The sequence below is a fragment of the Misgurnus anguillicaudatus genome, chromosome 23 (genome assembly GCF_027580225.2).
Source record: "Misgurnus anguillicaudatus chromosome 23, ASM2758022v2, whole genome shotgun sequence".
NCBI lineage: Eukaryota > Metazoa > Chordata > Actinopteri > Cypriniformes > Cobitidae > Misgurnus > Misgurnus anguillicaudatus.
In genome coordinates, this window is record NC_073359.2 from 17,619,798 (window position 1) to 17,634,462 (window position 14,665).

The 14,665-nt window shown below is 37.0% G+C and overlaps 1 long non-coding RNA gene across 2 annotated transcripts in view; it reads left to right on the top strand.

Moving 5' to 3' along the window:
* Positions 1 to 269: 269 nt before the first annotated feature.
* The window catches only part of LOC129453937 (uncharacterized), a 44,414-nt gene continuing 30,018 nt past the window's right edge, over positions 270 to 14,665 (top strand). The window contains exon 1 of one of the 2 annotated variants that reach the window (XR_012365841.1): positions 270 to 669. This is a non-coding gene — a long non-coding RNA (uncharacterized lncRNA). Of the gene's footprint in view, positions 670 to 1,405; positions 1,734 to 14,665 lie in introns of those variants that run through there. The other variant, XR_008647625.2, reaches the window with a different exon arrangement.

A 14,665-nucleotide genomic window follows, 5' to 3' on the forward strand; every position in this document is an offset into this window, starting at 1 on the left:
CGTCTGCTCCGAAATTAACTTCCGGTCTGTGCTTGTTTATCTGTCTGGCTAGTGACTAAACTGACATCTGGAACAAATACCTTGTGAAAAATAAAAAAGTTTCGTTTTTCTAAAGACAAGGAGAGACCAAGGAGAGACAGTAGCCATGTTTCCATCACCATGATTTTATGCACATTTGAAGTATCGCATGGAAAACGTATGATGGAAACGCCAAATTTCGATTAAAAAATCCCTTGATTTACGCTCGCTTGATGTATTTTTTGAAATGGGATATAGAAACGCATTTGTCAAATTAATTCCTCTGATTTAGCGAACATTAAACGGGACTGACCGTCTGTTTCCGCTGGAGTTGTCTTTACAATATATGGGGCTCGACGTCGTCACAATGTGCTGCTAGTGCCTTCATAAAAAGTCTGGATTCCTTTTTCTATGCACAACATTCGATTTGGCAATTACAAGCTGCACGGAAAATACGTTGTTTTGTTTACTGTTGGTTACTAGGTTACCCAATACCACCGTCATTCGCTCAAACAACTTGATGAAAACGCACCTATTTCGCGGTTTTTCTTTTTTGCGAATTTTGAAAAGATTCGCTTCACGTTTGGATTGAAACCCATCTAGTGAGCAGCACGGATCACCGCTGTGAGGATTTGGCAGCCAGGCAAAAATGTAAGTATCTAACATTAGCCATATGCTTCCATCACCATGATTTTATGTGCATTTTGAAGTATCGCATCGAAAACGAATGATGGCAACGCCAAATTTCGATTAAGAATCCCTTGATTCGTAAAAAGTTTTTAACCACGCTCGCTTGAGGTGGTTTTTGATTTATGCAAAAAAATAAAGAGTAAATGCGAAAAATGGGAGATGGAAACGCATTTGCCGAATTCTGACGTAGCGAACATTAATCCTGACTGACCGTAGCTGTTTCCGCTGGAGTTGTCTTTACCATATAAGGGGCTCGACGTCGTCGCAATGTACTTGCTGCTAGTGCGTGCCGTCATAAAAAGTCTGCATTCCTTCTTCTATGCACAGCATTCGGTTTGGCAATTACAAGCTGCACGTCAAATACGTTAATAACTTGCCCCATTGACATCATCGTGTATCCATTTCCCACGCGTACATTGTTTGTTGGTTGCTAGGTAACCCAATACCGCTGTCATTCGCTTAAATAACTTGATGGAAACGCCAAATTTCGATTAAGAGTCCATTGATTCGCAAAAAGTTTGTATACGCTCGCTTAGGGTGGTTTTAGATTTATGCAAAAAAAGAGTAAATGCGAATAATGATAGATGGAAACGCATTTGGCAAATTCATTCTGACGTAGCGAACATTAATCTGACCGTAGCTGTTTCCGCTGGAGTTGTCTTTACCATATAAGGGGCTCGACGTCGTCGCAATGTCCTTGTACATGCCGTCATAAAAAGTCTGCATTCCTAATCTATGCACAGCATTCGGTTTGGCAATTACAAGCTGCACGGCAAATACGTTAATAACTTGCCCCATTGTGACTTCATCGTGCATCCATTTTCCACGCGTACATTGTTTTGTTTACTGTTGGTTGCTAGGTTACCCAATACCACCGTCATTCGCTCAAACAACTTGATGGAAACGCACCTACTTCGCGGTTTTTTTTTGTTCTTTGCGAATTTTGAAAAGATTCGCTTCACGTTTGGATGTAAACCCATGAGCAGCACGGACCACCTGTGAGGATTTGACAGCCAGGCAAAACTGTAAGCAAAACTGTACCTAACATTGTACATCAAATTTACACAGTAAACCCAAAGCATGTGTGCACACGAGATGTCAATTATATTCTCATCGTGACACCTTTTCCTCACACCATCTGTTTGCTGAAACGAAACGACGCAGAAAAAGCTTCCTATTGAGTTGGGCGAGGGGCCAACACTGCACATATTTGATGTCTCTGTTTTTGACGCACCCTGCTGAGGTCATGAATGACCCTCCTAATCAGCCAAGATAACGTGCGAAAAAGTGTCTCCGGTGCTAAAAGGCGCGTTTAGAAATGGTGTGAAAGCCTTTGCTAAATGGTGTTAAATGCACATGGCAAATACGCAGTAACAAATTATGATGATGATGACAACGCTGAGCGAATGCTTTTAATACATTATCTGATGTGATGTACTATTTTACACACAAAAACTTTTGGGGGGATTTTTATGGACTAGAAATTTTGACCCTGAATATAATACAGCCATACATTATGCATTATTATCATAATGGTGGGAAAACATTAAAAACATAATTCTTTATATGATAACCACAACTTTTTTATAATTTATAAAATTACAAAAACAATGTTATTATCATATTTGGAAACAATTCACGTCTATCTGTGAACAGTAAGGTGTTTTGTACTAAGCTCTGCAGGGTTTGCAACGTTTCAAACCACCCACAGTATTGTAACAATCAACAGTCTATGTTTAAATTAAAAAAGCGAAGTGTCAAAAAGATGTCCTGTTTCACTTTCACACCAAAGATACAGCATACTGATCTTTATCAATTAATTATTTATATGCAGTTGTCACCCATTAGACATACCTTTAATAAGAGAAGTGCTCTGTTGCAGTTTCTATCTCATCTGAATGTCTAGGACTTTATAGATTTTGACGACACAATCTACACACACAAAAAAAGTGTTGTAATAATGAATTTACTGAATCACTTTTATGACTCCTACTTTCACAGCATTTCAAGTGTTGATATTCATGCATTAATTTTGCGCTTTGATAACCTATGATGTCATAGCACAAAGTGTTTGTGTGTGGCAAGTGACTCATACTGAAAGACGTACATGCTTGATAAAGTGTCCTCGATGAATTTATGCCGTTATTCCACAGAAATCGAAAAAAGTTGTTTGTATATAGCTGGTGTAGCACATTAGCAAACAGTAATAGGTACTAATAATATAGCTTACGATAGTTTATTATTTAAATATATTTAAAGCAACTTACAAAGGAGATCAATAAATGACAACAATTAATTAGATGGAAAACACGACACAAAAGCAATGCAAATAAAATTGCGACTGCGTAACAACATAGCTGAACCAATAGTGTGAGATTATTACGCCATAAAATATAGTTCCTCTTTTAAATCCGCTTAGAAAAGCGCTACGTTTTATTTTGTACCACCAAACTTGCTCGTATAACTACTCGTCTTAAATAGGAAAAACGTTGATGTGTTTGGTCACTTCTAACTTTATCTCTAAATGGTACAATTGAATGAATGGGGCTAAGCTAAATGCTATCGAAGCGTCGTAGCACACTCCAGCGCTTACGTGCACGCACACAGATGATAGAGGGATGTATCAACAGTTCTTAGTTAAGGTAATAACATATTTTAATATTGAAAATATTTATTTCTGTAAACATTGAACGTAAGATTAACGTAAGATCAACGAAAGGCGAGCCTGTCATTCATTCATTCATTCAAAATGGCAGTTTTAGGTGCTTCATCGACATTGATACCACCTTCACATAAAAAGTCTCCCAAAAGTGCTATTACGCCATAAAATATAGTTCCTCTTTTAAATCCGCTTAGAAAAGCGCTACGTTTTATTTTGTACCACCAAACTTGCTCGTATAACTACTCGTCTTAAATAGGAAAAATGTTGATGTGTTTTGTCACTTCTAACTTTATCTCTAAATTGTACAATTGAATGAATGGGGCTAAGCTAAATGCTATCGAAGCGTCGCAGCGCGCTCCAGCGCTTACGTGCATCACACAGATGATAGAGGGATGTATCAACAGTTCTTAGTTAAGGTAATAACATATTTTAATATTGAAAATGAGTAGACTATTCCTTTAATCGTTTTTTTTTTACGTGGTCAATTAAAAATCGATTCTCAAAGGCCATGAAACGTTTTTTCCCCCCATATTTATTTCTGCAAATATTGAACGTAAGATTAACGTAAGATCAACGAAAGGCGAGCCTGTCAGTCATTCATTCATTCAAAATGGCAGTTTTAGGTGCTTCATCGACATTGATACCACCTTCACATAAAAAGTCAGAGGTTTGGAAGCATTTTAGATTTCACAGGCAAGATGATGATGATAGTGTTGTGGCTTTTAATTTCTTTTTATTAATTACCCACTTGTAAACTTCTGTTCACTGTTCTTTTTCATAAATATAGTATTTGTATTAAATCTATATTCCTTGGGCCTCATTTATAAAATGCTGCGTAAAAAACATTCTACATTTGATCTTACGATCATTTATCAAAAATGCGTACGTGTGATTCATAAACCGAACGTTCGCACAGAAAACGCGCATACTCCTTTCAAATTTATAAATCGCAAATGAACTTGAACTTGTGCGCGCAGCCGAGCAGTTTCAGATCTCCGCCTTTAAACAATGCCTAATTAATGTCATAGACATATTTAGAGCGCTTGTCAATGTTTAAACCCAATTTCAAACAGCAAGAATGGTTTATATTTCCAAAAACCCACAGCAATCAGACTAGCAAAAGTGCATACGCCTGCTCAGATCCTGACGTGGCGCTAAGCACTTTTCCAAGTCAAAGACAGTTTTTATAAATATGAACTTTGCCATGGATTTTGCGTATGCACACTTTACGATCAAATCTGTGCGTATGCATGCTTTATAAATGAGGCCCATTGAGATGAATTGAGAATTGAGTATAAAAATCTTTACGAGAACCAAGAAGCAAAATCGAATTGATTCGTTAGCTTGCAAATCGAAATGAAATCGATCTGGAACTTCTGAATCGATACCCAGCCCTACTAATTTGCATAATGTTAATGACGCGATGGCGCTTGCAGAGGTGTGTCTCATTGTGCATGCTTGAGTTTGTGGTGGTTTGGCAAACTATGGCATTAAAACGATACATTTTAGGAGCTGAAGAGAAAAAGACAAAAAGCAGAGAAAGAAAAACGATCACAAGGTAAAGGTATTTTCTGCTTTACATTGTTTAATGCCTATGCTAATTTAAAAACATTAGAAAAACGTCCATCACCCTTTCTAAATTAACCCACATGAAAAAAAGACTATTATACTATATATTTTACTGCAGTTAACTGTATAGTAAAATTCTTAGATACTAAAAATATACTATAGTAGGGTTCAAAAACAGTATACAGAATACTGTATCACCCTATAGTAATTATTCGGTATAAATATCCATGATATTTGTATTGATACATACAGTTCTGTAGTTCTGTTGCACTACAGTTGTTGCACTAACACATTGCTTAATATGTTGCACTTAATAAAAACTTCTACACTTAAATATATATTTTCAGTTTTGTCTGTTTTAATTTCACTTGTCAAATATCATTGCCATTAAATTTTTTACACCAGTGGGGCCCATTTTCAAGGTCTCGCCTAGGGCCCCATAACCCCAAGGGCCAGCCCTGTGTGGAAATGATTAGAATTATGTTAAGTGCTTTTAATGGATCATCACATTAGTTATAAACAGTAAGTGATTTAATAAAATAAGTCATGGAATTTAGCTCAGATGAGTCCATATGACATGTTTTCTCGTTAAAGGGAAATTACTTTTTTTTTTAATATACTCATTTTCCAGCTCCCCTAGAGTTAAACATTTGATTCTACAGTTTTGGAATCCATTCAGCTGATCTGAATTCAAAGAGTTCATTCAAAGAGTTTCGATATTTTTTCTATTTTAAACTTGACTCTTCTGTAGTTGCATTGTGTGCTAGGACAGACGGAAAATTAAAAGGTGCGATATTCTAGGCCTATATGGCTATCATGTACAGATATGTCTATGAACTATACTCTCATTCTGGCGTAGTGATCAAGGACTTTGCTGATGTAGCATGGCGGCGGCAGGCGTAGTGGTGTTACGCAGTGCCCGAAAATAGCCCCCGCTATTAAAGGTAACCAAGGGGACTATTTTTGGGCAGTACGTAATATCACTACACCTGCTGCAGCCATGTTACATCAGCAAAGTCCTTGATTATTACACCAGTTTGAGAGTATAGTTCATAGACATATCTGTACATGATGTAACTACAGAAGAGTCAAGTTTTAAATAGGAAAAATATCGAAACTCTTTGGTTATTTTTTAGTGCAATGCTAATAGTCTAATCAGATTCTATGGATTGTGCTAAGCTATGCTTAAAATGCTAGCGCCAGACCCGGAGATCAGCTGAATGGATTCCAAAACGGAGAAGAATCAAGTTTTTAACTCTAGGGGAGCTGGAAATTGAGCATATTTTCAAAAAAAGTGGTATGTCCCTTTAAAGCGATACTCCAGCCAAATTAGCCCATGATTTACTCACAATCAAGCAATCCGAGATACATGTCCATCATCTTTTAGACTAACACATTTGGAGTTATTTTAGTAAATGTCCTGTCTTTTTCAAGCTTATAATAGGAGAAAAAAGTGCCTCAATCCTTCACAGAAGTAATCCACACAGCTTCAATGGATTAATAAAGGTCTTTTGCAAGTAAACGGTGCAATATTGTAAGAAAAAGAACCATATTTTAAAGTGCACCTATTTCATTGCTAAAAACAATGTTATTTTGTGTATTTTGTATAATACAATGTGTCCGCGTGGTTTATGGTAAAAAAACACATTATTTTTCACATACCGTAAATTTTTGTAGCTCCAGATTTACTTCTTTTCCTGAAAAGCGCTGTGTCCCTGATTGGCCAGCTAATCTGTACGTTGTGATTGGCCCAAATACCTCTGACGTCTGCCGGAAATGTGACGCTCCTTACCGTGTTTGAAAGATTCCCTCACAATGCAATGCCAACAGAAGTTAACTTACAGGCCGAGGCCGAAGCGGGAGAAATTATGATAATGTTGGTCTTGTACAACACCAATCCCAAGAAGTAAACTGTTGCCTACAATCCGTGTGTTTGTTGTAGTCCAAGAAAAGAGATTTACGTTGGAGAACATCGTTTACTTTGGGGTTTGTACCTTTTGCATATCGTTAACATGTACTAATACATACACACCAAAGGAAATGTATAAACGTGAATCGGAAAATTGGTGCTGTTTAAACATTATAAACTACAATAATTAGCTTCCTGTAACGACAGCATCTTGAACTAATGAGATTCACGAGAATGTCAACGAATGCTCACTACGCTAAAACTCTCCTGTGAATCGTGTGTGTTCAAGATGGCAGCGTTACCGAAAGCTAGTTTTTATAGTTTATAATTTTTAAAATATGGATATTTTTCTTACAATATTGCATCGTTTACCAGCAGAAGACCTTTATTAACCCATTGTAACTAGAGCCCGACCGATATGCATTTTTTGGGGCCGATGCCGATACAGATATTAGTGAGTAAAAAAGACCGATAACGATATATCGGCCGATATTCTTTATGTGCATATTATACATATACTACAGTATATTACTACTACAGTACTGTACATAGAATACACTATATACATTAACAGAATATACAATATATAAATACTTTTTTTGCAATGATCACTCACAAATGTGGTGATCAAACACTTAAAATGGCGTGACAAAGATATGTAATATCTTATTAACAATAAACTTTATTATCCAAAATGATTCTGATATAAGTGCATAAAACAGTAAACTTGACTTATTATAAATAACTTTAAAACATAAACAAAACAAAATACATATAACTTAAATCATTGTCAGTTTTGACGAGAATAATGTTATATTGGGCTTATTTTAAAAAATGGAAACTTATAAAGTCATTGTTTATTAGCTTTACAGTAAGTTATGTACTTCACAAATTAATTAGCACCTTACCGTAAAGACGACAATGCTTGACTTACTGATGTAGGCTTATGTTTAATGTACTGCACAACGTTTTTATACCACGAACCCACAGTGTTCTGCCGGGACTTTAAACTTTTATAAAACTAAAGCGTCTGCTCTCCGCCTTTTTTATTTAGCGAGGGTGTAAAGTTGCGCGAGCTTATTAAATCAATTGCTTTGAAATGAGCATGTTCAGTAACAACACAAGCAGCTGTACTCCCACAGACTGCGCGTCAGTTTAAGCGTGTCCTTTCTCCGCCTCGCGTCATTTCTTCCGCTTGCGTTTTAAACCACTCGCAAGTGGACAAAAGAGACGGATTAAAAACACCAAATTTTAACAGGAATGTGTCTCTCTTGTCCACTTATAATCCAATCGACCAAAGCGCGTCTTAATACCAGGTGTAAAATGTTGTGAAGAAACCGCGTGACTGCCGGCCGCCACCTGAACTGAGAGACTGACTGAAGTGAAGGGGGGTTGGCTGGTGTCACTACAGTGAGTGACCTGGGTCACCATTAGCAACCAAGAGAGCGCGCTCTGCTGGACAAACAAGTACTTACATCTTTCAAAAGCATTAATTTGTTCTTTAAGAAATGTTTATATCGGCTGCATATCTGCGGCTTATATGCCGATACAGATATATCTGCAACATGCTCATATGGGTCGATAAAATCGGCAAAACGATAAAACGGTCAGGCTCTAATTGTAACCTAGCTCTGTGAATGATGAAGCACTTTTTAGATCCCGGTTTTCTACCATTATAAATCTTGGAAGAGCAAAGACATATACTAGAATAACTCCAAATGTGTTCGTCTGAAAGATGATAGACATATGTATCTCGGATTGCTTGAGGGTGAGTAAATCATTGGGTAATTTTGATATTTTGCTGGAATATTCCTTTAATAAGCATATTTTAGTAGGCTTTCACTATAATGGCAAGGAAAAGTTTAAAGTCAGTAATTTAAATGCCTAATTTTCACATATGTCATTTCATTGGTAACTAAATTTACTGTCTTTCGCTGCAAAATCCTCTAAGTACATGTAAAAATCTCCATTTCTAAAAAAAATTCAGTCATTCTTTACTGACCTTTTTGAATAAAGGTATAAGTGTGAAAAATTCGGTCATTATCCTAATATAATATATTATAAGTGGGTAAAAATGCCATTGTTTATCCAATTCTTCTTGCATGCACTTAGAGGACTTTGCTGAAAAACAGCGTTTAACAGATTTAGCCAAAAAAAGCGGTATTTCTGAATGACCTGAGGCCGGGATTTAAATGGTTTAAAGTGAAATTATTTGACGTATAATATGTGCTGAGAGCATTTGGTTAATATCATTCATTTTTTTCAATATCATCTCATTTTTAACAGAGGTGGCATTTAGTGGCTTTTCAATCTGAGCTCTTCAATGTCAATTATTTTAAAGTATAATTTCCTTTTATTACACTTAAAATATTTGGGTTGTTTCAATCCAAGGTTGCGTTAATATTAGACAGAACCAACTATTGGGTTATTAATACATTTATTCTGGGTTGTTGTTAGTCTTGGAGATTAGAAATTACAAACCCGCTCGTGTGGACTCTATCTGTGGCTTATTTCGGAGATTGCATTTATGGCCCATATTGCGGCCTTATTTAAGCAACTGTAATAACTGTCAACCGAGCTGTCGAAGTACGCTATTCGGTAATTTAGTAGTGGGCGGCAGGATCACACAAACCAAAACAAAAACAGACATCCTGACACCGAAGACACATTGTTTTTAAGATAACAGATATGTGAACTTATGTTTTAAGGGCTTGAATCTATTTTATGCAAGAAGTTTTCTGAAAAAAAAATTCTATATTTTTCCCTGTGTAGTGAAGGATAATATCATAAAAATTCTAGACTTTTTAAGCACACATGCTAAACTGTTCGCTTTAAATGCTTGTATCTTCTGTATGCGAATGTTGATTTATACCAAAATGCTTTTTTGCATAGTTGTGTTTGACACATGAAAACGTCTCGGGTTACGTATGTAACTGTTGTTCCCTGAGAAGGGAACGAGACGCTGCGTCTCCCTCGCTATACTTCCTGTGTCCCTGTAACGCCGTCTTTGGCAATATTCCCGCGTCACCCTGTCTTTGTCATTAAGCCTCACCATTGGTTGAATTTGATATAGACATTCAGATGCACTTACCCCTGGAGTGACGCAGTGCAAGTTCTCTCGAAAGGGAACTGTAACAATGCATCTTAAAAGGTAACACGATGAAACCTTGCTCTCACTTGAAATGTGTACACATTTAGTCCTTGAATTTGAGGTTATTGGACCTGGAAAGTCATTAAAAGGTCCTTGAATTTGAAGTTGACCAAGGTGTGGGAACCCTGAACCAAGCAGTTGGGTCATTTTAACCCTAGCAGTGTGTTCTGTCCAATAGTGACCCAACCGTGGGTAAAAAACAACACATCATTTTTTAAGAACATAGCATAGGTTTATTAATAACCCAATGGTTGATTCTGTCCAGTATTTACTCAACAATGGATTAAAACTTGATTTTTTTTAAGTGTACAAATAGAAGTGAATGCATCCAAATAGATCTTGTAGTCCTGGCTGCAACACTGAGTTAATTTGCACTTGAGGATGTGGCGCACAGCTATAAAAGTCAAACAAAATACTTTAACTTCCTATTTTTTTCACTGTACTTCTCTCTCATCTGTTAAGTGGTTACGGCAAGGAAAAAAAGAAGAAATTGAGAACCTTGCGTGCATGTTTATTAATCCATAAGACCTATACTTTTAAACAACCAAAAAAACCTAATTGGTTTATAAGATTGCATTGTAATAAGACCTGTTATGCAAGTCAATAAATCACTCATTGCCTTCGGCGGTAACTAATTGTTGCTTTTTTCCTCACATTGCTTTGTGTTTTTGCGGCCTATCTGCGATTGATCATGAGACGTGACTCATTACTGCTGAGAAACCCCCCCACACCTTTCCTAGGCCACTGAAACTTAAAATGTAGCCCCCCTTTCACACTCGCAAACCACAACAGCCCATGTGGAGCTTTCAGCCTGTGGCAAGCAGCACAGCTCGTACCTTTAGCTTCATACAGTCGAATGCAACGGTAGTATTCAGATTAAACCAATGCTTGGTGTATGGGAACATTTAATTGCTGTTTGATAAACTGGGGGTGACATGATGCTAATGTGACAGGTCTCTCAAGTCTCACACATCACCGTGAAACACATTCATTTAAGCCAGTTCACACGCCACACATTGTGTTTCTCACGGTGAAAACTTTTCCTGCTGTACAAATAAAGGAAGAGGTGCATACATACACAGAAAAGTTCTCTGTGTGTGTTTGCACAGTTTTTTTGGTTTTACACAGTGCCACAAGAACTGACATGCAAATGACATCGAAGTACCGCGAGAACGATTCAAGATACGGAGGAGAACAGGGCCAGTTCTTGCCAGCTATAGAAAGGTGTGCTGACAGATATTAACAAGCTAAGAAAGTTTATGAATTATTAGGTTGCTGTTTCATCCACTACTGAAAAATAAATCTAAAGAAAGCTACCAAACAACACTGAAACAGTTAATGGCTCACTTCTGCTATATGCTAATAAGTCTGACTTTACAGTACAATGAATCTCTTATTTGCATCTGCATGCTGTTGTTTATGATAAACTCATTGAAGGCATGGCACACTTTAACCAAATTCATTAATTTGCACCAAACGCTCATTTAAACAACACTGATTGGCCATTACATTCATCCGCTTAACAGACATGACTGTGATTGGTTGTAATTCTCAATGCCGCAAAAATAATGCTGATAAAGTAGTATGATGCAACGTAACAGATCTAAATCTATGTTGTGGATGCTTGTCTTTATTTTCACATTTCATTTTGAGTATACCAGTCATAATAATTTTTGATTTAATTGTAAAGGGTCATGTTTGCCCCCTTGTCTTGAATTTAGGAGGCATTTTTTATTAATCTTTGTTGCATTTCAGTAATTCCCGACCCTGAGACGCGCACAGACTATCTATCATTAAATGATTGCTAAATGGAATCAAATGACTGGGACGGTGCATTTAAATTTAAGTCAAGTCCTTTAACATGATTTTGGGGAATTAAGGTGGAGGAAGATTATTTCTGAAGTGGGAGCTGTGGAAATATTGCCCACAAGTAATTCTGCTTTTAAAGAGCACCAATTAGCCGATTCACGATTTTACATTTCCTTTGGTGTGATGATGCAAGTTATCGTCTCCAACGTAAATCTCTTCTTGGACTACAACAAACACATGGATTGTAGGCAACAGTTCACTTCCTGGAATTGGTGACCTAGACAAGACCGACATTATCATAATTCCTCCCACTTCCCCCCTCCGTTAGCATTGCATTGTGTGTGAATCTTTCAAACATGGTATGGAGCGTCACATTTCCTGCTGACGTCGGAGGTATTCAGGCCAATCACAACGTACAGATTAGCTGGCCAATCAGGGAAACAGCACTTTTCCAAATCGATGAGTTTTGTACATGAATCAACATTTAACCATAAACCATGCGAACAAATTGTATTATACCAAATACCCAAAATAATGTTGTTTTTATCTATAAAATAGGTGCCCTTTAAATCTCGTGTCACATCAGTCAGATTCCCCGCTACAGACAGAGGCCACCCGCCTCAAGCATCGTTCTTGACCACCAGCGACCGGCTCCTTATAATGAGGCGTTTCTAAATCTGGTTGTCTTAAACAAATGAATACCGTACACTTCAGTAAATCGTTCATCATTTGCATAAAATTAAACTTTCGCTCGTGTTGCCGGAAGTCGCCAAGCTTACATTGAAATTAATAAGTTTGCGTCAACCTGCTACTGTTTAGCGCTGGTTGTCTGAATGGGGCTTCAGTCGTGAGTGTAAAGTAACGTTGCTTTCCACCAATAAAAACAGAAAAATACTGACCTTTTCTGGTGTTGATTGGTTAGGACCGTTTACAGTCATTTCAATATTTTACTATGTTTTTACCTCAACTTAGATGTATTAATACATACCTATCTTTTTTTCAATGCGTGCACTTTAATCTTTGTACAGCTTGTCTTGAATGTGTTAGCATTTAGCCTAGCCCCATTCATTCCTAATGCTCCAAACAAAAGTTTTATTTCGTGCCATCATACTTACTCGTGTAACTACTCATGTAACATAGCCTGGGTTTCCCCATGCTGCCTTCAGCTGTGTGCACACAAACGAATAAAAGTCGTTTACGTTTGAATTGATGTCGCTCTACATATGTCATCTGGTATAATTGAAACGATTGGCTATGAGCTACGTACAGACGCATTTGATTGACATTCGTAGCGCCTAACAAACGGCTCTGGGCGTTCGTAAACCACGCCTCAAATACGAAAAAATGAGCATGTGGTTTCCAGACTATGTCTCATTCTCTATGAGACTGGTCTGGTGTTAGCCAGGCTACATGTAACAGTCTTTAAATAGGGAAAACACGTAAGTGTTTGGTGGCTTCTAAATTCATCCCTTTTTTGGAGCCATAGTAATGAATGGGGCTAGGCTAAATGCTAACACTATTGCCATTCACAAGGTGCTGTACAAAGATTAAAGTGCATGCATTGAAAAAAGAGAGGTATGTATTAATTTGTCTAAGTTGAGGAAAGAACATAGAAAAATATTGAAAATGTTTTCCTTTAAACCCTTAACATGGCCCGGCTCAGATTGCTTTTAACCAATGTATAAATAAAATGAAATATGAATGATGTCTTGACTAAATTCTGCCCATGCCTAAAGCCGGCCCTGTTGGGGAATATAGGCAAATTTGTCTTTAAATTATGATTTATTCAGTCAAAAACTCTTTAGAAAGTAGGCTTTCTGAAATTAATGAAAGCACTAGAGATGTATTTCATTATTATTGCCCTGTCATATAGGCATCAAAATGTGAAAAACACAACTCAAAACACCAATCATAAGCTGAAATGTGTTCTCTCTCTCTCTCACACACACACACACACACACACACACACACACACACACACACACACACACACACACACACACACACACACACACACACACACACACACACACACACACACACACACACACACACACACACAGTTCAAAATACATGCGGATGGCAAGTTTCGAGGGGGATGCAATCCTACTGTATGTGTACAGTATGTACATTTAGCAGCTCTGTTCAGGTGGCTCGTTTGGGGCCTGATTTCATTTTAATTTCGATACATTTGTATTTTTAAAATATACTAAAAGTATAATAACTTTGAAAGAATTGTGTGGGGCCGAGGGGCTGCTGCTGCTACAAACACCCGAGTGGCCCCTTCCCTAACAGATCACTCCAAACTTTTGATAAAACTCAAGAGCCCCGATTTTATATGAAATAAATGAAGTCCATAAGTTTAGATTTGTTTGTTTGTGATTTATTGTAAAAAAGTAAAAAAAATTAAAATGAAGATGAAGACCATGCAACTTACACGTCATGCAACATTACAAAATGTATGCAAACTAGCAGTAGAGCGTTAAATAAAGTAATATTAATAGTTATGGAAAAAAAAGATACCTGATGAGAAAATATGTGAAAAGTCATTTTATTATAAAAACATTCTTTAAAATATAACCTTAAAATCTTTAATATTGACCAAGGCCAAAGATTGAAATCAATGAGTGAAATGGTCCTAATCTCATATTTAGATTATAAGACATTAGCCTGGATTTCACAGATAGGGTCACAAATGTTTAACTGTATAAACTTGGCTGTGGCTAATGCCATCCATCAAACAATGTGAAAAACCTGGTGCTCATTAAAGGGATAGTTCACCCCAAAAAATGTCAATTCTGTCATAATTTTCTCACAATTTCCTTGTTCTAATGAACCCGAAGGAAGATAATTTGAG